Genomic DNA, 25,982 nt, shown 5'->3' with positions numbered 1-25,982 from the left:
CCAATCTCCCAGTCATCTCACCACCACTCCCCCTCCCCCGATTCTCCCCCCCCGCCATGGTGTCCATACTTTTGCTCTCTACATCTGTGTCCCTATTTCTGCCTTGCAAATCGGTTCATCTGTACCATTTTTCTAGATTCCACATATATGTGTTAATATACAGTATTTGTTTTTCTCTTTCTGACTTACTTCACTCTGTATTACTCAGCCATAAAAAGGAATGAAATTGGGTCATTTGTAGAGATGTGGATGGACCTAGAGACTGTCATTAGTAATTTTAAATGTCTTCCTATAATGACACAATAATTTTAAATTAAGTATTTAACAATCTATTTCATGATAGGAATATATTATTAAAAAAACCTACAAAGTAATATGAGTTAAAGAACTATCAGCCACACATAATATTTTTAGAGTAAAGCTATAATAAAAATATAGTGATTTAAGTTGTTTTATTTTAATAGATGGTTTTTCTCTGTGGTGGTTTTAGCCAACGTGCCTTCTGGCAACCCCTCTACAGACTCATTATCCAATCTGGTTTGTAATGTAAACAAAGGAAAAAGCTGTGGCTCAAAGGCCAGGAAAGGATTCGGGCATGAGACTGTATTGAACGTGCCTGAATAATTTTGCACGCCTTCACTTTCATCTCTATGAATTATGCAATGGCTTTTCCTTCAGTTTGTATTTTAATGTATGATAGATGATGATATTGGGGAAAAATAGAGAGAAGTAGCCTGCCCTTCTGTGAATATTATATAACCTGCTGTGGAAAACAAAATGAAAAGAAAATGTGCCATATATTTTCAATGTACTATGGTAATGTCATATACAGGGATTTATTATTAGTGAGTCAAGATGTTTAAAAGACTACCAAAAAAAGTATTGCTATTCTATGGTGTTAATTATTTTTCTGTAGTTTTAAAACACGTCTTCCTGAGTTTGATGTCTCTCTGTCTTCCTGTCCAGATGATGTCATATTTTTCAGGAAACTATGCTGAAAATATATTTAAAATTGTATGCATGGTTTTATCAACTTGTTTCTCTCTGTATTACCTTTAGTTCAATTCTGCAAGTGACAAATTCTCAAGTCAGAGTCATTAACTCATATATAGTATATGGTATTTATCATGTAACTGCAGATTATTTGATCAAAAACAATAAAAATGAACACTTTTCAAGAATATGAATAATTCTTTTGTCCCATTTTATCAAATTTTATCAGGGGGTCATGTTGTTTTCCTGACAAAGGTCATACATTTCTGTTCTGATGGAAAGGATTATACTGAGATTACAAACCCAGTGATATATCATTCAGAGAAGCCTTAACATACACCTTCCATTATAGGAAAAGTACAGTAAGGAAGCTGGTGAATGGAACTTTTCAACTCAGAATAGAATGAGAGAAGATGTGTTACTATGTAGAAAATAATTTGACATTCTTTATAATTTTTGTTTGCTTGGAAGTCTTTTCCTTAAAATCTATTTATTGAATAAACCACTTTTATTTAACTTGCCCATAGAGACCACTTCAAGATAGAATGTTGGTCTTTTTTTTGTTTTTTAGAATTTAGGTATGCTTTTTTTTTACTTTACACAATTAGGCTGGAGTTCAGTGATGGTACAATAGTTGATAAAGAAATAAGAGAAAAATTAATGTATAGGAAATTTAAGAAAATATTGCAGTATGGTCTCTGATAACTTGCTTCTCATTTTTGGAGCACCTATAATTTATATGTATTTATGTATTTATTGGCTGCATAAGGTTCAGGAAAATTGATTGGAAATTCCTTGCTAAATTGGCACTGTGTTTTCCTTGATGAGCTGGCCTTCATCAGCTTCTTAATTTGCACTTGAATGGTTCATCCCATAATGTCAGTGGAAACTCTAGACTGAAATGCTGCCCTAGACTCAAGCAAGGTCATCTGCAAGTGCTAGAGGTATCAAAAGGTGAAAGATACTTAACCAAAATGTATGTGAATAAGCATAATGTGCATAACTTATTGGTAAACTATAACTTTAAAAAAATCAATGTTTATTTTCATGGTTTAAAATATTTTCATTATTCTCATTCTATTCACCATTTCAGTACCACTAAATTAGTTGTTTTTCTCTAGGTATTTTATCCTAATTTACTCTTGCTGTCTGTTGCTTTCTTCCTCGATAAACTTATATTCTATGTATATATTCCTTGTTTATAAGTTTGTACAATTTACATTGTTAATTACCCATTCGTGGAAAACTTAAATTGCAATTTGACCATAGTTACTGAACTATGGTATACTATAAATATGTAGCTATTTTGCTTTTCTCTTTCCCTATATAATATTTGACCCCATGTGTTGTCTTATCAAGTTATCTCAGTAGGCGGTCTTTACCCAACAGTGTGTTGCTCCAAAAAGCCCACTCAGGACACTGGAAACTGGAGGCTGGGCTCACTCATCATCCTTGCTGTGACATGAGGCAAGAGGGTCTGAAGACTTGTTCTCCAAACAATGAATCCTAGTTAGAAATCAAATGACAACCTCTGCTTGTGTAACCTAATGGCTCCTGTTCTTCCAAATGGGTCTCTGTGTTTAAGTCATCCATAAAAAATCATTCTTTCAATCTTTTGAGACGATGTTAGATTCAATTTTCTTTGGAATACATACATACGTACATACATAAATACATACATAAATAAAAAGACTTCCAAATAACTAGTTACAGAAATAATTGTATTTCTAGACTTAACAGGGTCTTTTTTGAAACAGTTACATTTCTTCCAAAAAGTAATTTCATACAGATTGACCTAGCTTGAAATACTTGTTCTATGCAAGATCATTCAAAGTGTAGCCTTGTATTTGCTAAGTGACTAACCAAAAAAACATGGAATGAAATATAAATAGGAAACAAAGTGGATTTTTTTCAAATTTCCAAATTATTTGAAACAGAGTAGAAACCAAAAGCATAGATTTATTTTTTTTTAGTTACCAGAAAGTTGCTGATAGAAGGTTGATAATGGATTATTAAACCCCTTGAAAGAAATATAGTTTTAATCTATTACAGTGTATTTAATAAACACCAGAATGGGCACCAGAAGTCTACCTGGAGATATTATCTCTGGGCTCTTCCTTTGTTCCCATCATTACCACCAACAAATCTTTCTGAGTCCCTCCTGCAAGGGGCGGCAAATAGGAAAGCTTCCTACACCTTCAGAAGCAAAGCAAAGGAGAAAAGAACATCTGCAGGAACCATGTGTCGTGGACAAGAGGCTTATTTTATGCACACTTTATGTGAGTACCATTTCTGAGCAATCATTAATCTCTATACAAGACTCAACCTTTTCTAAAATTACGGAATTTAAATTGATGTGTTGCATATAGCAAGTTAAAATATTTTTGCAATTCAGGTTATTGATTCAGTTTTTATCCATGTTACATGAAAAAGAGGAAGAATGAGAAATAAATGGAAATAATATATTCTCTGTAATTTACTTTGAATCTGAAAAGTCAGCACCCATTTACTGATGCTGAATTGCTTATGTTAGAAATGTCTTTTTGCATATTGTCTGTGAAAGTTAACTACTGAAAATATTGGGATAAATGAAAAAAGTTGTTTTATTTATATAAAGAAATGCACCTAGGGAAAATATGTTCATACGACTTATTTACCTAACAATATAAATTAGTTTCTAAAAGGAAACGTTAAAAAGTAATATTAATGTGATAGTATTTAATATTATTATCATATTTTTATTAACTGCTACATTGGTGTTATTTATGCTAAACATGCATACCTTTTAGTATGTGTTATATATTGTATTATTAAGCAACAAAATATGGCGATCTCACATGCCATTATCGGCATGTTTAACTCTCTAATTGATCAATTAGAGAGTTAATGTTTGATTCTAGAGATCAATGTTTGATTCTTATGACTCAGAAAAGTAATTACAGAATATAAAGGTAATATGCAATTGTCTTTTTAGTATCATTATTCTGTCTTCTGCATTATTTCCTAAGTGAGATGGGCCAAACCCCTTTGGCATCTTCAGTAAGCATTACAACTACTAACTCAGTACCTACTGAAACATCTTCATTAAATAAGAAAATAAATCACAACATGGTATGTGCTATATACCCTTAGTTTCAAACAAGTTCCCAGAATTGTCTAAAGAACAATTACTCATACCCAGAATTGAAGGGTTTTTTTAATTACCTGTAAGTTAAGACTTTAGATCACATTCATAAACTATCTATCATTTATTATTATATTTATTATATATAATGTTATATATAATATTACATTTTCAAAGGTTTCACATTCTTTTCTCTTCTAAATGTAAGCTGCGCTGGGCCTAAACCACAAGATGGCTCCCTCCCATTGGTTTGGGAATTTTAAATGTCATTTCACTGATGACTTAGGGCAATATTTTGGCATACAAGAGTGTATTAAAGTGAAAACAAGTTATACACGTCAGTATAATCCTACTCTTTAACAGTTTTATTAAACAGAGTTTTGAGGGATGACCTACTCAAAACCCTCATTTTTCTAGTGATGAAATGGAGCCTAAAGATACAGGCAATCTTACCCCATGCTTCGGACTGCAGGGCTCCCCTCTTAGGTGGACCCTGATGTTGATCTTGATTGAGGTAAGAGGGCCCTGGTTTGCTGGGATCAGAAGTTCCAAGAAAAATATTAACGTCTTTCTAGAGTGACAATTTCACTATAAAGTTTGAGAAAACTATATCATGAAAGAAATATAAAGTTAAAATAAGTAACAAATAAAAAAGAGAAACAGAAGAGAAATTTCAGTGTTATAGAGGGAAGGCTGCCATGTGCCCATTTTGGTTTCTAATTCCATTCCAATTGCATCAGGGATTCTTGCTGGGAGCCGTGCAGTTGCTCCTGAGCTAATTTAAGAAGTATAAATACAGAGTCAGCACTGCTGAGGATATATACTAATTCTGAAAGCGAGAAAACATATGCAAGGCTGTCATCATCATCTACATCCCAGCAGTCATGTTCCATTTCTCTGTGCTTCGTTTCGTGTCAGCTTAACTCTTCCACAATCGACTGGATCCCAAAAGGTTGGAAACGCTACATGTAGAGACAGAAAAGGAAAGGAGAGAACACAAAGATTCTTACTCTGTCTCTCCATCATCCCAGCATACGAAGAACCTCCATCTTAAAACACTGACACGACTGGTTTAAATTCTCTGACTGGGTGAACTGGCCACTCATACTGTAGAAGATGTAACCCCACAAATATTTAAGAGATATGATCTATGGAAAATTAAAATATGTCTTGAGATGACCAAGTTTTAGTCCAACCATCAGTCATGTTATTTGCCTGTTTCAATGTATGATTTAAAATCTATACTTTCAAAATAGCAATAGTGTCCTAAATTGTTCCTTAAACCACAAAAAAAAACTTCGTTAATTCAGATGTTTCCTTTTACTATTTCTTTTTGGCTTTCAATACGTGGATAAATTTCATTTCTAATTTCAATTTCCATTTAATAATTAAAAGAACTACTTGAATTAGACATTAAAAACATTCATCTCATGCATGAATCCCTGGGTTTGAAAAGCATTTAGATAAAATTTCTTTATTCATCTCTGCTCTATCTATGACATCCTAAAGAAAAATAAAATATATTGTAAACCACTACTGTACATGGTAAAATTATAATTTAAGAAGAAAAATTACAGATAATCTACTCCAACTTCAGACTAATTTAAAAACATAGGAATTGACAGCAGCCTTGAAATACTATGCTAAATCTGCTAAAATTGTAACATATAGAAGCATGCATTGGAGGAAGAAAGCAAACATGAAATTATTTGAATTGAACTAGTGTTTGAAAGTTAATTTGGGTGTCTCTGTGCTTTTTATTATTCACCCTTATGTCTTTCTTTAAGTATGTATTTATTCTTCAATAGATCTATGACATTTTTATTGCTTGTTTAATGGTCAGTGTAAGATTGAAAGTATGAGTTTACTCTCACTTTCTGTACATTTATTAATAAAATTTCCTTAAGATATTGTTGCAGTTTATAAACTCTGCTTAGCTGCCATTTTCAAAAACGGAAAAGCAAGCACAAAAATCAAACCATAGTCATGGTTTAAATAAATCAATTTTTATTGACTTTTCAATGAATAAAATTTTCAGTGAATTTTCAATGACTAAAATATTTTTTATATGACTCCTTCTGGCAAGTTACAAACCATTACAATAAAGTCAGGTTGAGTTTCATTGAAATGTTTCAAAATAAATAAGTTGTCTGCCCCTTCGATATTTATACCTGCCTATGTCATCATCAGCTATTAGAATTTAGGGGAGAGTAAGAAGGCTCAGGGTCCTGCTCAATATGTACCACAATAATGAGATCACTGGTCCACGTAAAAGCAACCTAAACCTTGGGGGTGGCCAAGCAGTAGTCCGGCCACCTCTGAGCCAGATTAATTTTCTCTAGTCTTCTCTAGTGAAAAAAACCCAAAAAAACCCACAAATGGGTGTGAAAAAAGAGTGCTCGAGGGCAAAACTATGTGGATTTGCCTTTGTTATAAATGCTGAAAACCACAGCCTTCCACCTAGTATTAGATGTGTTTCCCTACACCTTTTCCTAATCCTAGTGTCATTCCATGCATGAAACCATGAGCAAGCTATTCCTCAGATATAACAAGACTAATATTCTTTACAATCTGTTGATGGAGTTAAAAGTCTAGTAATGAGGGTCAGGGTCAATAGAACACACACATGTTCTCCCCAATTCATATGTCTAATACCACGTGACTATAATTCCTCTCTTTACACGTCCCTGTTAGAATTGCATTCTTTAGGGACCATAGGTTATTTTTGTAACCTCAACATCAAGCACTTACTAGTAAGTGATCAATCAATATATGATTGTTTTATAAATAAATTAATGAACTAAAGCAAAGTACCAAATGTTGGTTATTATAGAAACTGAAGCATGTAATGAATTGTCAGAATGCTCCTAGCCTAGCTTCCTTAATAATTTCCTTTAAAAAAATTAAATATAAATATTCTGACTACATATAAGCACCAATCCACAAACTGGGGACACGTGCACAAACCGGGGGGCACGTGAAAAAGCAAGTCGGTGAGACGTTTAGTAACATTTGCCAAAGGTTTCCTTGGTTAACAGGTACATGCCTCAGGGAATAAATCTGAAAGTCACCTGCAGCATTTCAAACATTTTAAGCCTTTTGCGCTAGTGAATTTCAAGGGCATATGTTCAACTTTGAATTTCAACAAACGTTGCTCCACTGGGGCTCCTAGGTGTATATCAAAAACATTTGTGGTAGATTTGGGAATCTTGGTGAATGACACCAAAATTCAATAAATCGAAAGAAAAATGAGAAGATAGATGATATTCAAAATATGTTTGTAAGTAATTTAGTGTGAACATAACAGTCTGTGTTCTGGGTCAGCACTTCTGTAAATTGCGGAGTCAAGAGTGAGGCCAACCGGGGTTGTGTAATCATTCCAAGCGTCTGCATGTTTTCAACCATTTCACATAATTCCACAGAATAAAAGTATCTAAAGAAGAGGCAAAAAATAATGGTACCTGAACCAGTAGAGGTTTACCATGTAGCAAAGGTGAGAATCCTATGGAAAACTTTCTCAATGATAGTTGTGGTGCGTGGGCTTAGTTGCCCTGCAACTTCTTCCCGGACCAGGGTTCGAACCGGTGTCCCCTGCATTGGCAGGTGGATTCTCAACCACTGTGCCACCAGAGAAGCCTCTAGGAGAAAATTTTAAACCTTGTTTTAGGTGAAAACTTTAAACCTTGTTTTCCCCTTCATTGCCTCTTCTGTAAAATTGATACTTTTAGAATTATCAAGAAAGGTTAATGCATTAATATTTGTAAAAAAAAACCACTTTAAAATAATGCCTGTGAAAATGAAACAGAAAGAGATAGCATTTTTATTAGACTCTTTCAGACTACAAGGGAAAAAGGCACACTTGCATTAATTCAGGTGATAAAGGTTTATTATAAAGATATGGAGAAAATTATGAAAATAATCTTATCTGCTGGACTATAAACTCCACAGGGGTGAGAGCTCGCCTGTTCATTAATGAATATGCACTTGGCATAGAGCAGTTGATAAGTATCTGTGGACTAGATAGTGACGAGGCACTGCCAAGCCAGTGTTCCTAGACCTTGAGAAGCCATCTGAAACACACAGCAGAACACAGGCCGTAAGTCACTACCTGGTCACACCCTCAATGGCAGGCACACGCTGCTTCCTACTCTCGGTGGCTCACTTATTCCAAGGCTCCGAGTTTCAAACATACTCCAGCTTTACTTCAACTCCCCCCATGAATAACGTCTGAGTCTCCCCTAACTTTTTCTCCATGTATAATAGCTGCTCCAGACTTGTCATGTCTCCACACTGTTTTTCAGCTTCTGCTCCCATTACCAACTACTAACTTCCTCATTTGATCTCCTAGTTACCATTACCAACTACCAACTTCCTCAGTAGGTCCCCTAGTTCAACCGCCCCAAAAGCAAGAATTTAACTGGTCCACCTCGTCACGTTCCAATATAGTCTGCTTCTGGCGGCCAGAGTTTTGCATCTCTGTTAGGTCTTAATTTGTCACCCACTTTATTACTTCGACCTAGTTTGGTTTAGGTAACCATTTCTGGTTTCATTAGTTGTGGTCGAGATAAGACAGTCATCTAGTATAGAGATGGTAAAGATAGAACATGCAATCTGTGTATAAGAAAACCTTGAGGAGACTGTAAGAATAACATTCATTTGGAGGCTCCCGGAAAGGGACCATATAAATAGCAAAACGCTTACTTACCCTATCCAAGACAAATTCATAAAACATTATGGTTTCATTTGGGAAAGGGGGGAAACCCAAAAGTATACTAAATGATAAACAGCATCATTGGTGAGATGCAACCACGTATATGTAAAGTATAAGTATAAGGAGTGGTTTATAAATTATTACATCCACCAGGAGTAGTTTTAAGAGGAATGAAACATCCATTTAGGAGGACTTATCCCGTTATTCACCAGTTGTGTTGCCAAAATAAAATGGGACTAGGTAGAAACTTGTGGAAATAGCACCAGATGTCAAGGGTTGGCTGTTCCTTTGCTGACCCACTCTTGTACATATGCAGATCCTTCAAGCAGAGCCAACTGCAGAATGTGGAGTAGTATTTACATAGACATGGGACATAAACTAAGTCCAGCTATGGCATACATTGGTCTACTAAAACTCCCACCATGGTCACTTCATACAGCACTTCTATTTTATTTTGCACATGAACATAAATCAAATCATTAACCATACATCACATCACTAATAGCACTTACTGAAACAGGTCATCATAACCCAAAACTACCACCGGTATCATTCCTGGGGTGTGTCTCAAGTTCAGTTTTTCCTCAGACTACATCAATTATAGCCTAATTAAAGGGTTTACAATTCACACCACTTTAGTACTACGATCAGCACAAGAAAAACATACTTTTTTGTCTGTTTGTTTGTGCTGTCCTCCTTTCTTCATGTATTTAAAATTTTTATGGGCATACAGTTGATTTACAATGTTGTGTTAGTTTCAGGTGTACAGCCAAGTGAAATCAGTGCCCTGGATGTTTCTGATTTGAGCAGAGAAGTTTTAATATGAGAAAATAAAAGACACCTACGCTCTAATAACTAAGATGGCATTTTAGAAGCATAGAAGAAATCCCCGCATAATCTTCCTATTTCCTTTATATTACTTTTCACCAAGTTATTTACTGTTCATGTATCTATATTTTCCCAATCCTCCAGCTCCAGTTTTCTAAGCCTTTCTTTTTTCTTTTGTCTTACTAGATTCTTCCCTCACCCCCAGTTTAATTGAAGTATAAAAAGTGTACAACATGATTTGATACACATATACATTGTGAAAGGATTTCCACAATGGAGTTAATTAACACATCCATCACATCACATATTTACCTTTAAGAAAAATACTTTTTTTTTTTTTTTTGCGGTACGTGGGTCTCTCACTGTTGTGGCCTCTCCCGTTGCGGAGCACAGGCTCCGGACGCGCAGGCTCAGCGGCCATGGCTCACAGGCCTAGCAGCTCCGCGGCATGTGGGATCTTCCCGGACCGGGGCACGAACCCGCGTCCCCTGCATCGGCAGGTGGACTCTCAACCACTGCGCCACCAGGGAAGCCCGAAAAATACATTTTTAAGAATAAATTGCAAAACAGGCTAAAAATACACTTTGAATTAATCCATGCTTAGTAGTCAAAAGGTGAAGACTTAAAGATGTAGCTAATTTTTATAAATTTGAATTGAAATATCATTCACATACCACAAACTAAACAGTACAATTCAGTGGCTTTTAGTATATTCATGGTTATGTCACCACCATCAGTATCTAATTCCAGAACATTTCATTGCCCTAAAAAGAAATCCCACACCTGTTACCCATCACTCCCCCATTCCCCCTACTCCTCCCCTACCTGTCGGCAACCACTGACCTATCTCTATAGATTTGCTTCTTCTAAACATTTCGTATAAATTAAATCTTACAATATCTGACCTTTGGTATCTGGCTTTTCTTATGCTCATCATGTTGTAGCAAGAATCAACATTTTACTCCTTCTTATGGCAGAATGATAGTCCATGGTATGAATATAAGAGTTCTTGTTGATTTTTTGTTAAGAGCATTTAGAAATACAATGAACAGAATTGCTGAGACCACATAGTACAGAGCACTTTTCAGTCCAAGAATAGCTGGTAAAAATGCCATCTACAAGCAAACATGGCTCAACTGTTTGGGCTAAAAAGGTCAGTCAATTCAGTTAACAAGACTCTAAAAATAGCAGCTCAAAATTGGATTCAACTGAGCACACATCTCAGAAATGCATTCAATATGGGTATGATGTCTTCAAAAGGTAAGATCTGCAGTAATAGTGGATTCTTAACCTCCTCATATTTTTGAAAATTGTGTTCTGTTGTATTTTCCTTGTTAAACAGAGCCTTTTAGTTGATAAGACGACAATCTAAGATACTGTGGATCTCACATGTCTTCCCACTTGTGATCTGGACATAATTCAGTCATCAAGTGCCTCAGATTCTTTGGGATTGAGTCTTATCTGTATTATTAGTCAAATTACAAGACTGTAATATTTCAACTTTTTAAAAACATATTTATTGAATCCTGGGGATGTACTAGACTTTGTCCATGATGTAAATATATCCACTGCTACTTGATATGGCCATTCTAAGGCAGTGACATATGATTGTCATGTATTAAAATTATTACATACTTTACTAAGCAAGTATTCTATATACATGTCATAGTTAAATTGTAATCAATCTATATGCTTGGAGGATGAATGTTCTTGTTATTTGACTTTTTAAAATTGAGTATTAATGTAAGGACCTATTCAATTTGAGTACTGCTACTGAAAAATTTTCCAAAACTTGGTAATTTACTTTTCTCCTGTAGTAAGTATAATATAGTAAGAAAGTAAAATTATGTTGTTTGAAAATATGATAATTTAAATATTGAAAAGCAATTATTCCAAATACAACTTCTGTTGTGCTTAGAGAGAGATACAGAAGTATACAGGTCACAGATATAAATGCTTAATTTATTTTTCCTCTTGAACATCAGTCCAGAAAAGTAAATCCAATTATATCCCATTAATTAAGTCTTCTTATTACTTGGTTACAGGTTACCTTAGGTTATTTATAAACTTTATACTTTAAGTTTTTTGGATTCAATCTTTTATTTTTAATCACCTTGCCCTTTCTTGCCATGCTACTCATGATATGGTGACTATGGTAACTACAAAGATTTTTTTTTTTTCTGTGAGAAATTTGTTCCATGTATCTGTTCCGGTATAATATCCAAAATCAGAAAAAGCAGAACAAATAAATGATGGAAGGTTCTAAGTGTACAAGACATTCACTGAGAAAATAAAAGTTTCCATGAAAACAGATGCTAAAGTCAACTAAGAAAGATATGCTTAGAACAAAGAATTAAGACAACAGAAAAAAAGTGGAATAAATTAATTTGAGACTTTGAACATAGTTATTGCTCTCGGATGTTTCATGAAGACAAACAAGAGTGGAACTCAAGAAACACAACCAGCGGGCTTCCCTGGTGGCGCAGTGGTTGAGAGTCCGCCTGCCGATGCAGGGGACATGGGTTCATGCCCCGGTCCGGGAAGATCCCACATGCCGCGGAGCAGCTGGGCCCGTGAGCCATGGCCGCTGAGCCTGTGCGTCCGGAGCCTGTGCTCCGCAACGGGAGAGGCCACAACAGTGAGAGGCCCACGTACCGAAAAAAAAAAAAGAAACACAACCAGCAATTACACTCAAATTCTTTTTATTAATATAAATTAATTAATTTATTTATTTTTGGCTGCATTGGGTCTTTGTTGCTCCACGCGGGCTTTCTCTAGTTGTGGTGAGCGGGGGCTACTCTTCCTTGTGGTGCGTGGGCTTCTCATTGCGGTGGCTTCTCTTGTTGCGGAGCACGGGCTCTAGGCGTGCGGGCTTCAGCAGTTGTGGCACACAGGCTCAGTAGTTGTGGCGCACGGGCTTAGTTGCTCCGCAGCATGTGGGATCTTCCCAGACCAGGGCTTGAACGTGTGTCCCCTGAATTGGCAGGTGGATTCTTAACCACTGTGCCACCAGGCAAGCCCTCCACTCAAATTCTATGACTGGAAAGAAAAAAATGCCTCATCCACTTGAAAATCTATTAACTTTTTCATTGGTCAGGAAAGCTGATGAAACTTGCTGTTCTTCTGGAAAATTTTTATTTCTTTTGGAGCAGAGACCTCTTCCACCCAAATCCTTATGAGAACTCTTGGATTTTGAAGTTAAGTCCTCTTGCTGTAATATAGAGTATCTCCAAAATAGCGTGCTTTGTCACTTCTCAAATCAGCCAGTGTGAGTTCACCACTCATATACTGATTTACGTTTGGAAAACTTCTTGTCCCCATATGACTAATATGTTTTTGAGAGTCATTCAGTTATTTACATGGAGTATGATTGGGTGATCTCTAAGACATAAAACAATATCATTGTCATATTTATGCATATAATTTACTCACTTATCAAAATGGCATTGTATCCCCTTAAAATAAAAGATTTTAAAAAATGATTGTTACATGTCAATACATTATTATTATCTATATCACACTATGTCTGGCTCTAACCCCACATATTCTAACTAAATTTATCTCCCAAAGGCAACCTTAATATGGTCAACCCTAATGGACACTTCTATGCCTTGATTTTCATGGGCTTCTCAACAGCAGCTGTCTTCAATTTTAGCTCTCGCTCTTTTTTTTTTTTTAACATCTTTATTGGAGTATAATTGCTTTACAATCGTGTGTTAGTTTCTGCTTTATAACAAAGTGAATTAGCTATACATATACATATATCCCCATATCTCTTCCCTCTTGGGTCTCCCTCCCTCCCACCCTCCTTATCCCACCCCTCTAGGTGGTCACAAAGCACCGAGCTGATCTCCCTGTTCTATGAGGGTGCTTCCCACTAGCTATCTGTTTTACATTTGGTAGTATATATATGTCCATGCCACTCTCTCACTTCATCCCAGCTTACCCTTCCCCCTCCCCGTGTCCTCAAGTCCATTCATTCTCTAGTAGGTCTGCATGTTTATTCCCGTCCTGCCCCTAGGTTCTTCATGACCATTTTTTTTTAGATTCCATATATATGTGTTAGCATAAGGTATTTGTTTTTCTCTTTCTGGCTTACTTCACTCTGTATGACAGACTCTAGGTCCATCCGCCTCACTACAAATAACTCAGTTTTGTTCCTTTTTATGGCTGAGTAATATTCCATTGTGTATATGTGCCACATCTTCTTTATCCATTCATCTGTTGATGGACACTTAGGTTGCTTCCATGTCCTGGCTATTGTAAATAGAGCTGCAGTGAACACTGTGGTACATGACTCTTTTTGAATTATGTTTTTCTTGGGGTATATGCCCAGCTCTCTTTTCATCTCACACTTTGTGTGATTCTCAGACAATTTCATCCAAACAAAAAGCTTCAACTATCACCCGTGTGATAACTACTCTCAGGTCAATATCAGCAGCCCAGTTCACTGACCTGGGTTCCAAATTCATTAAACTCACATTAAACTCATTTCTAATGCCAGACTTAACTAACCACAACTTCCTGTGTTCTGCCTCTCAGAAGCATCATTAGGTTTTGCCCTAGACTTTCAAGTTATCTGAAATGTCTTGCTCTCACCATCCACCCTTTGATTTATTGGTCTCTGTGTGTTCTGGTAATTTTGTATCTGTTCCCTCTGCCATTATTATAGTTCAGATCTTAATCTTTTCTCATATGGATTCCAAAGAATTTCCATACTGCAGGTTTTAGTCATCCTCAACCAGTCCAAAAGGCTAATTCTAAAAAGAAAGATACACTTTTGATCATGTCACATCACTGCTTAAAATTCTCTAGTGGAACTCTATCACTGACTTTTGCAGTCTGGAAATCCTACTACTCCAGCCATATCCCTCAGCTGGGACCTACATATATCTTTTGCTGCAAATATATTAAATTACTGAAAAATTTCTAAATATTACCATATGTCAGGGGCACCTTTATACCTGTTGTTCTCTGAGTTTGGCATTCTAATATGTGCAGTTAATATCATGTCATCATCTTACAATACTCAGCTCCCCTTGGAAAACAGTATCAAGTAGATTATAGAAGCATGTTGACTATAGTAAACTCAGACTTTCCTTTGAGTCACTTTTTCTTGACTTCCAAAATACTCTGTGTATACATCTATTAAACAGCTATTCTCTATGTTATTATTGTTTTTCCTGACCATCTTCCCAAATTTACTGAGTTCTTTGAGGTGAAACTTTATTTTTTATGTCTGTGTACCTGAGACTAACACATCAACTAACAGCTAGTTATACTCCATAAATATTTCTGAAAAGTAAAATGGTGAACATATTAGAGACAAGCATAGTAGGCCCTCAGGAAAGGCAAAAGTATAACATAAAATGTCCACCTCACTCACCCTTATAGCATATAACCTATATGTTAAATAGATATATAAAATACTTATATATTTATATTATTTTATATTATAACACTGATCTTAAGGTTGAGTGAAGTAGGCATTTTATATTGTACTTTTGCCTTTATCTATAATATTTATAGATATTAAATATTTATATTTAATATTTGCAGCAGAAAAGAAAACTTTCCGTATGTTTGAAACAATGTGCTTCCTTTTTAGATTTGATTTAGTATATGAAAGCATTAAACAGGCTAAACATGTGTTAATGGCATTTATTAATCCTTCCAGCAGCATGGAGACCAAATTTAAGGAGAATATAATAGCAGAATAAATTATAAAACCAATCTTCCAATGATGGTACTGTCACAACACCCAGTCTCTATTGTACAGATTTATTGTACTTTCATTTGGCATTTCCTTGTCATTAGAACATGCCCAGTGGGGTGTAAGCCTCCAGAAGCTCATTACTTTAAACAAGCTGACAAGTTATTATGAAATTTACTGTGATCCTGTTTGAAATTTAAAGCAGGAACTTTTTGTACCAAGTTGAGACAGTCTTAAGCAAAAAATAACTCTGGTGTACACCTTAAAGGAACTTATGACATACTCTCTTTTAAAATTTATTTTAGTGACGTATAGTTGATTTACAATGTTATGTTAATTTCTGCTGTACAGCAAAGTGATTCAGTTATATACATGTATATATTCTTTTTCATATTCTTTTCCATTACGGTTTATCACAGGATATTAAATATAGTTCCCTCTGCTATACAGCAGAACCTTGTTGTTTATCCACTTATGACATACTCTTGTTTTCAATATTTAAAATCAAAAGTGTATGTTCAGTACTATAACATTCCATGTTCCTTTTTTTTTTTTTTCTTTTTGTGGTACGCAGGCCTCTCACTCTTGTGGCCTCTCCCATTGCGGAGCACAGGCTCCGGACGCACAGGCTCAGCGGCCATGGCTCATGGGCCCAGCCGCTCCGCGGCATGTGGGATCTTCCCAGACCGGGGCACGAACCCGCGCCCACTGCGTCGGCAGGCGGACTCTCAACCACTGCGCCACCAGGGAAGCCCCCTTTTTTGTTTTATAAATGGGACATTGTTTTCTTTCATAAAAATCATAATACATTGAATGAATATTAGGCCATTCGAGTTTTAATGTATATGTATGACAAAAAACAGTTTTACTGTAGCTCCAATCATTACAAAGAGAGACCAGAAGACTGAACTTAGAGACAGTTGAGAGAGCAAATGATTGAAAACTCAGACGCTGAAGTCCACCAAGATCTGCAAGTGACCATTCATGCCTTGGTTTCCTCAACTATAGATAATAACAACATTTTTCAGAGGGCTGTGAAGTATAAATGAGATCATGCACATACAAGCTCAGTCCAGTGCCTAAATGGTAGCGTTGCATTTGTTTTTGTCTGTTCATTTTATCAGCTAGATTACAAAAACGTACTAAATATGCATAATACAGCTAGAAAAAAATTTTTTTATTTAAAAACTTCATTAACTTCTTTGGTCATTCTTTCTAGAAACAGTTCTGGGAGTCTATTCTGTGCCCTCTGCTGTACTATTACTGCAAATGTGATGACAAGTCAGTTCCTGCCCTGCAAGTAGTTTACAACTAGTAGGGGACACAGGCAATAAACGATGAGGTTGCACTGCAACTGTGAGCTCCTTGAGGATAGGGACCCTTGGCTTCCATTTAACACACCATCTGGCACAAAGGGTACACTCCAAAAATATTTGTTGTGATGAAAGCAATTTTCACATATTGAGGTCTAGGGAAGTCATTCTGGCTTATACACAATTTCAGTTGAATTTTATGCTAACTAGAAGAGCCTGTTTGTGGACTAGCAAACATACATTGCACATCTACTTTAATTATTAAAGAAAAGGGTGCATTGACCAGAAGTAAAGAATGTCCATGTTAAAAATAAAAATTAAATGTCTCCCTTCCTGGAACACCAATGCTTGTACTCCCTCAGTGATAAGACTTCCTTCCCAGGTGCCAAGGCCATACTGACTTGCTGTGTATGTGCTGAGCTGTTCTGTTTTTTTTTTTTTTTCTTTTTCGAAACCTTGAAGAAACGTACACCTGACTTGTTTGAGATTCTTTGTTCTGACAAGATCTAACACTGTTCTGAAAACCATGCTTCTCTGGAGCATTTCCTCAGAGTTATCTGAGAGGCTGTCTCCCGGGCTACAGTCCTCAGCTGGGCTCAGATAAAACTCTTTTCTATTTGTATTATAGATTGTTTATTATTTCTGTCTACAGTTGAAAGAATAGAGGGAAAAGAAGAGAAGGGTGAAAGGGAGGAGAGGAGGGTAAGAGCAACTATCAATGAAGGTATAAAGAAAATGCATTAAACGTGAGTGAGCATTTCAGAAAGTCAGTGTGGGAAGAAGAGGTGATCTTTGACAGTGAGCTGTAAAAGATGAGGTGAAGAAACAAAACTACCCTGGGCTGAGGGAATATATGTGATTTTGACAAATCAGAAAATAACACAAGTGGTTTGAAGAAGTACTGTTAGATGGGAGTCTAGGTCCCCAGGGTGGAAACAAGAGTGATGGATAGTGGGCGGTGAAGCTTGAATGATGGTGTTGGAGCAAAGCTGTGAAGATCCTGATAATCGAGCTTGGACTTCGTAGGGATAAGAGGGTTATCTCTTAGATAATGGAAAGCAAGAAAAGAGTGTCATTGGAGGAGAACCATACTTTTCTTACATGTTTTTTTTCTTGTGGTAAAAGACTCAATATAAAACATACTCTTTTAACCATATTTAACTGTGCAGTTCAGTGGCACCAAGTACATTCACATTGTTGTACAACTCTCACCACCGTCTCTCTCCCAAATTTTTCACCTTCCTAAACTGAAACTCCGTCCCCTTTAAACACTAACTCTCCATTCCCCCTCTCCACTCCCCTCCCCACAGCAGAAATAGAGACACAGACATAGAGAACAAACGTATGGACACCAGGGGTGGGAAGGGGGTGGGATGGATTGCGAGATTGGGACTGACATATGTATACTCTATGTATGAAGTAGATGGCTGGTGAGGACCTACTGTATAGCACAGGGGGAAAAAAAAAAAGAACATACTTGCTTTGTTTTAAGAAAGAATCATCAGGGCTTCTTTGTGATAGACAGATGAGCTACAAAGACTGGCGACAGAAAGGTCACTTGGGAGGATAGTACACAAATTCAAACAAATTATGATCAGCCAGGCTAGATTTGGATAAAAGTATGTAAGAGCCGAAGGTTTGGGGAAGCAGTTACCTTCTCCCTTTAGCAGACGCTTCTCCTTCTTCATTCACCCCAGGGACCGCGCACACTACTTCTTGGTTTCTTTGGGCTGCCCACGGCGGGGCTTGAAAAATCCACCCATCCGTGTCCCACGATCCAGGAAGTGAGTCATCACACAGGCAAAACTTACGAGTTGAAACCAGCATCGAAGGATGAACATAAAATCAATTTCTGGATAAACATGGGAACAAAAGAAGATGAGAAAAATAACTAAACTGAAAAGCAGGCAATAATATGAACGGACAAGAAGAAACCAAGAGAAAATACGTGCGAAATGAAATTGGTCCCTGGAAGATACGTCAAACACTCAAACATGCAGTAGGAAAGTATCCAAGCAGATATGGAGAAATAAAGGGAAAAGTAAATAAATAAATGAAAAGAAAAATAGGAAATCTATACAAAACTTTGGAAAATCAGACAGCAAGTGCATCAAGCATCAGTGACTGAGGTTTTAACGACTGATAGTTCCCTATATGTTTCAGTCTGACTTACCTATTTGCTTACTGCTGGGATAAGTGTCTATCTCGTCCAGGTTCTTGTAATGCACACACCCACATCCAAACACCCTCACATTCAAACACACACACACACACCACCACCACCACCACCACCACCACCACCACCACCACGGCTTACCCATAAGAGGAAGTAATAAAACAACAAAACCTGTTTCAAGGAATCGACTGGAACACCTTAATCTGCTTCTCTTATTGTCTCCTTTGTCCTGCAGGGCTTGGCTCTGAACGCAGGCTTTCAATACTATTTGCCTCTCTGGCTCTGTGGTTCCAGGTATCTTTCACCTTCCTGTATGGATTTCACATCCCAGGAAGGTCTCCCTGCAAAATCGAGTCCCAACAGCCCCTTCTGGCTGAGCACCCCTTCCCAGCTGCTTCTAGTGTCTTCACTGGGAAAGTTCTAGAAGGGCAAAGCTAAGTCATGAATCTGGGAGCAAGAACGTGAATGCAGCTGGCTCAGGTGAAGGAGTGGACCTTCCAGAAGGAAAGCGTCCATCAAGCATATCTGGACAGTTCAGCCTATCACTGCTGCTCGAAACGATTTGCACTTGTTTCTACATTTTTTACTTGGCATGTTTTAGATGACTTTACATGGAAGCCAATGTCTTTAATGATAAACCCGTCTACTACATTAATCTGTAATAACCCTAGGAAACATTTTATAAGCCACATAGAAGGAATGACCTTAGGACAGTCGGTGGGAAACAGGAAGTTCAGCTCCCAGCGTCCCGTCCTCCCACTTCTCCACCACCCACGTGAACATCGGTGAGTTCCTGAGGCCTAGGTGCCTGCCATGAGCACTGATGTTTTATGAGAAAATGATGTCAGTGATATCCTTTTTCTCTTTTCTACTTAGTCACTGTGTCCTCTGCAATACGATTTTTAGTGCTCGCTTTGGTGGCACATATACTGAAATTGCCATATGATTTTTAGAGAATTGAAAGAAACGGTTAGCCTAGAGACAGAGGACTGTACTAGGAATGCCACGTATGTGCTATATTTGCCAAAGATTTTATATGAAAGACGGCTTAGAAGGGAATCCAGCCACCTCTAACGCGGTTGACGAGAATTCTGCCCAAAAAAGACACTCTATACCAGAAGGCCAGAAACAATTACAGTAAGAATGATCATTTTTTAGTTCCCACTATTGCAAAGTATTGTACTTAGTTTTCAAAAATATATCTTCTCATTTAATCTTCCTGATATCCTGTGAGGTAGGTACTGGCTCCAGTTTTACAGACATGATAATGAAGGCTTTTAGAGACGTTAAGTAAGATGACTGAGATAACATAACAAGAACACATACAATAACATACTGATAATCAATACGTGTAAAAAGCAAGGTGTAGTTCTGAAAAAAAGAGAACTTATAAATTGTTCATGTAGATCGGCCTTTCATTCATTTAAGTTCACAGTGACAGTCATAGCTCTGCTTGGCCGTAAGTAGGCATCTAACTGGCAATTTTAAGACCTCCTTAAAAATGAGAAGCAAAAAGCTCATGTTCCACTTTCTCTTGTCAACTTCTTTCAAAAAAAGTGAAGAAGACGATAATATTGAGTATTGTCGCCTCAGTAAGTATTAGAAGGTTATCCTTCTCAAGTACAGATTCCTGATATTTACAGTTCAATGTAGTCATTCTTTTTAGCAAAATATTTATTGATTTCCTCCCATGTGGCCCCCATCAGCCTATACCCTGGAGACGCAACGGTGGACAAATAAGCTGGTGTCCCATCCGTTGTGGAGCTTATTTTCTAGTTCAGGAGATATGCCTAAATGAAATAATTCCAAGTCAGGATCAGTGATAGGCAGGTTACAAAGGGCTTAGGGAGAGAATTAAAGGATGGGGGCGGGTGTCAGGAAGGATACCTCTGAGCGACTTTGGTGGACTTCAGAGGTTTTGGTCTATCCAGCCTGATCTGTGAGCTATTCACTCTCGGCACTGAGAAATTTTGGACAGACCGTTGGCCAAGGTGCCTATAGTCCACCTACCGTGGAGATAAGATTGTGTCTTTTCCTCTATAACAGGGATTGGTTTGGGGATGAGCACATAACCCAAAGGAGGGCAGTCAGAATCTGGTACTTTAACAGAGAAAAAAAATTCCCATCTCGTGGAGTTGCTAAACTTTTGAAAAGCTGGCCGCAGTCACATTTACAACCTACAGGGAATTTGTCCAAGAAGTGAAAGAGAAAAAGAGGAAGCCCTCAATTCCAATCCCGGCTGTGACTAAAGCCACAATCACCTCCGCATGTTTCAGTTTGAGGCCAATGCACTGCCCCTAAATTGCTTAAGTTACTTAGCTTGTCGTTGGTTCCTGTAGCATTACTCATGAGATCATCATGAGTTATTCACGGGTGAGATTTCAGCTTTGGCATGAGTGACCTAAAGGAAAGAGTAGGGAAGAGTTGGGAAGAATATGGACGAAACAGCATCTCTGGCAGAGAAAATGGTAGGTGAAAGTTTCCTGAGGTAGGAAATAATTGTAATTTTTCTGAGAACAAATAGCTGTATCACCCATTAAGAGAAGAACACACAACAATGTCTATTGTGATTGACAAAAATCAACATCATATTGGAATTCCTTGCCAATAAAAGAAAGAAGTATCAGAAATAAGAGACAGCAGGGAAGAAAGGAAGAGACAGAACTGTCATCTGTAAACATCTGCCTTCACAGAAAAAATTTAAAAAATATATATAGACAACCTGTTAGAACAAATAAGAGGATTCTGCATGAAATCTGGGGGAAAGATCAATATGGAGAAGTGAGTGGTGTCTTTACACACCAGCAATAACCCATTAGAAAATGCCCTAATGGGACTTCCCTGGCAGTCCAGTGGTTAAAACTCTGAGCTTCCAATGCAGGGGGCGGGGGTTTGATCCCTGGTCAGGGAACTAAGATCCCACATGCCGTGCAGTGTGGCCAAAAGAAAAAAAAAGAAAAGAAAAAGCACTAATATAAAAACAAACATGGTGATAGCAGCAACAAACATGGTGCTTCTAGGAACAAAATTAATAAAAGGAAAAAACTGCCATACAGAAAAATTATAAATTTTCATAGATGGATATAAATAAAATTTAAATAACTGGAGAAAGACATTATTAATACTGAGTGGGAAGATTCAATGTTATGTGTATCTCAATTTCTCCTCAAATTTATCTGCAAATCTAATGTAATTTCAACCAAAATATCCAGGGAATTTTTCATGAAGCTACCGTAAGGGGGTGCAAAGCTTTACCTGGACTCTCCTTGCGTCTGTGATTGGGCCTGAGACGACAGATTCACAGAAGAAAAGCATACAGATATTTCCATGTACCTCACAGCCCCACAGGAAAATAAAGACCCAAAGAAGCAGCAGCAAGACCCAGATGTTTATCTAGTAGATTGAACAAAGAGTGGCAGCCGAAGAAAAGTAACTAAAACATAGAGGGAGGCGAAAGGAAGATAAGAGTTATTTTTCAAAGTCTATTTGTACAGGTTTTTCTCAGGCTCAACTCAGCATCTCTGGTGATAAGAATGTTTCTTTTCTCCTAGGACAGAGAAGGCAAATCTCACATGGAGTTTAATCTCCCGCTTTTGGGCAGAAAGCAGGCAGGCAGAGTATCCCTTTGGTATCTGCTGTTTTTCAAGTGCCGTTAACTCAAAATAATCCTGATGCCAAGTGGTATATTTTGGGGTGGCATTTTCTGCCACCCTTAACTACGTAAGCGAATTCTAAAATTCGTTTGGAAAAATACAAGTCCAAGGACCCCCCCAGGACAATTTTGACACCCAAGTAGGCCAATCAAGTCTCTCTGAGAGCTCTTCTTTAGCGTCTTGTTCAAAGGTGGTCCATGACTACTAAGGCCATCAACTGTCCCAGGGGCTTGTGAGAAATGCAGATTCTCAGGCCCTGCCCAGACCTACAAAACCAGAATCAAAATCCCCAGATGATCTGTATTCAAATGAAAGTTTTCAACACAATCATCTAGTGTTCATCATTATCCCTTCTCCCCATGGATTTAATCTTTTGACTTTTGATTGTAAATTTCAGCATAGGCTATTAGGCTCAAAAGCCCAAGACTTAGATAATTTGGTTTGCTTTCATTCTATAGGTTTCAAGACCTAATCTAAATTTTCTCGACCTACTTTCTTTGTATAAAGACCACAAGAAACATCATCCCAACTAGCAATGTATACCTAGCGTCCTACCATCCTTAAGGAATACCATACATCGAATTATTCTCTCTCATAAGTCCCTCTGCAGATGCAACATAGAGAAACACATGAGTAATGTCACTGGTTGTAAAGGAAGCTAAAATATTCAGGGAAGTCTTGGGTGCCTTCAGCACTTCTGCTGTGACATTGCACTTCCTTCCCTTCTCAGCTGGATTTAATGCTTCCTTTTCACGGTTGACTTTCTTGCTCTGCTTTATGGCAGCACCAAGCCCTTCCTGGTTTTGAAGTTTTTCCTGCTAAAAGTTCCACCCTAGAGCTCCCCAGTGAACTTTCACCTCTGTTATCAAAAGATGAAGACCCTGGGACCTTGCCCCTTCCCTCGCGGCACGGCCGCCTCCCCAGCGCAGCTTGGTCATATGTATAGGACGGGATGAATGTGCCTTTTCTCCTTTGCGTTTCCTTCTACCCACCTCATCTCCATTCTACCAAAGGCATGCTTTTGCCTCAAGGTGGCTCAGGATTGGTGATAAAAAAAGAAAATGTAAAGAAAGTGTTGTCAATATTCAGATGTTGAGATTTAAGATTTTTGAGACCCCAATAAGCCTACAGACTTAAATAAATAGCTTTGCCAAAAGAAGGATTTTCTAAACACTTTAATCTCCCCAAAATACAACAAAGCCCAGTTTCTGGGCAAACTGACTATTAATATTCCAATAATGGAAGCAACTTAAATGTCCATCAAGAGATGAATGGATAAAGAAGACGTGGTACATATATACAATGGAATATTACTCAGCCATTAGAAAGAATGAAATAATGCCATTTGCAGCAACACGGATGGACCTAGAGATTGTCATACTGAGTGAAGTAAGTCAGACAGAGAAGGACAAATATCATATGATATCGCTTATATGTGGAAACCAAAAAATAAATGATACAAATGAACTTATTTACAAATCAGACTCACAGACTTAGAGAATGAACTTATGGTATGGCAGCAAATAGATGCAAGAAAAATTGATAAGAGCACAACCCAACCCTCCTATGTTGTCCTTCAGATAAAAACCCAGCAAGGTTCAAGTTTATTGAAATTTCATGGCATGCACTCCAGAGAATCCTTTGCAAATAATACAAAGCAGTTACTTTATTAGTAGGAGTAAGTTGTTGTAAAATAAAACTTTATTCTATGATATTGTAAATTTTGTGAGGTAGAGAAAATGTTTTATCTCCATTGCCTAGACAACAGGGTCTCAGTAAATAATATTGAAAGAATAAAATGTGGGGAACATTAAATGCAAAGTAGTGCAATGCAGGCAAACACAAAAATAGGAACGTTCATTGTACATGAGGTTATGTGCTAGTAGCTCTAGTTGACGACAAAGGATAATCAGATGTGGTAACACTCTGAAGCCACGTACATTCAGAAACAGCTAGAATACATGGCCGTGCAGGGCTCTGCGTCAAAAAGAGAGTCCATATGCTAACCAAGTGACATCATCACCGAGTGTGTGAGGAAGGATGTATTTCAGCACTGAGGGCCAGCGCCATGATCTCTGGTGGTCAGAAAAGACTTTAAGGATCTGATAGAAACTTGAGTTCTTGAAGAACGGAAAGCTAAGGAAACTAACGTTTAGTGAGCCTCTATAATATATCGGTTACTTTCCTAGGAATTTTATAAGTCTTCTCATTTTAGTCTCATAGCAATTCTCTGAAGCAGTATTTTTATGCACATTTTACATGTAGGTGAGGTAACAGCCCTAAGGAAGCAAAAAAAAAAAAAAAAGTTTGGACCCAGGTGTACAATGTTCTCTCTATTCCCTTTCGTGGGTGAGATTCAAGTAGGTGAACAGAAGGCTTGGGTCACAGAAAATACCCTATAGGTAAAAGGGAGAGGATTAGCAAGAAGGAAATACAGGATATGACTTTAAGAGTGAGTAAGTGAGTAATATTCCATTGTATATATGTGCCACATCTTCTTTATCCATTCATCCGATGATGGACACTTAGGTTGCTTCCATGTCTTGGTTATTGTAAATAGAGCTGCAATGAACATTATGGTACATGACTCTTTTTGAATTATGGTTTTGGCCCGGACATATATACACTACCAAACTTAAAATAGCTAGCTAGTGAGAAGCAGCCGCATAGCACAGGGAGATCAGTTCGGTGGTTTGTGACCACCTAGAGGGGTGGGATAGGGAGGGTGGGAGGGAGGGAGACGGAACAGGGAAGAGATATGGGAACATATGTATATGTATAACTGATTCACTTTGTTATAAAGCAGAAACTAACACACGATTGTAAAGCAATTATACTCCAATAAAGACGTTAAAAAAAAAAAAGAAAAGGGAAAGAAAAAAAAAAAAGAGTGAGTAAGTGAACCAGTCGAGTTGGAGACTGAACAAAAGCAGGATCGCCGGACAACGTGCATGCCCTTCTCATTATCACAAGAATTAACTTCCCAAAGTGTGTATCTGTTCTTTCATTCACCACATATTTACTGAGTATCTTCTCTGAACCATGCACATACTAGCCATTTGGAAGCCTTATTTTTTAAAGTCAGACCAAATATCCTGTTCTTGTGGACTTGAAAATAGATAGTAAATAATAAACTTAGTACATAAATAAATTGCATAGTCTTTTAGGAGGTGGTATGGCTTAAGAAAAAAACAATTTTTTTTAAAGTACAGATTTAATCTTATCATTCTCCTCGCTCCAGATACCTTATGATTCTTCTGGAAGCAATGGAATAATGTCTTAACCTCTGAGCATGTTTTCAAGGCTATGACTAACCCAAAATAATAAATACTTCTCTTCACCAACCACTACAACAACCCTGGAGACGAATCATACCAGGAAACTTGATATCATACCAGGAAACTTGCCAAAACCTCATACAGAAATTTGTTCATATTGTTTCTTACTCCTGGGATAGTACTAATCCACCAA

The 25,982-nt window shown here is 37.4% G+C and overlaps 1 long non-coding RNA gene across 1 annotated transcript; it reads right to left on the bottom strand.

Annotated features, from left to right (window-relative positions):
* Positions 1-3,757: 3,757 nt before the first annotated feature.
* On the bottom strand, positions 3,758-22,334 carry LOC307189349. Its single transcript, XR_013829162.1, has 4 exons — positions 22,114-22,334; positions 18,337-18,534; positions 7,579-7,755; positions 3,758-5,079 (listed from the first exon to the last, which is right to left on the bottom strand). It is a non-coding gene; the product is annotated as an uncharacterized lncRNA (long non-coding RNA).
* Positions 22,335-25,982: the final 3,648 nt, after the last annotated feature.

Source organism: Stenella coeruleoalba (assembly GCF_951394435.1).
Source record: "Stenella coeruleoalba genome assembly, chromosome: 7".
NCBI classification, from domain to species: domain Eukaryota; kingdom Metazoa; phylum Chordata; class Mammalia; order Artiodactyla; family Delphinidae; genus Stenella; species Stenella coeruleoalba.
The sequence above is the reverse complement of the archived record's forward strand: the minus strand, read 5'-3'. Positions and strand labels throughout refer to the sequence as shown.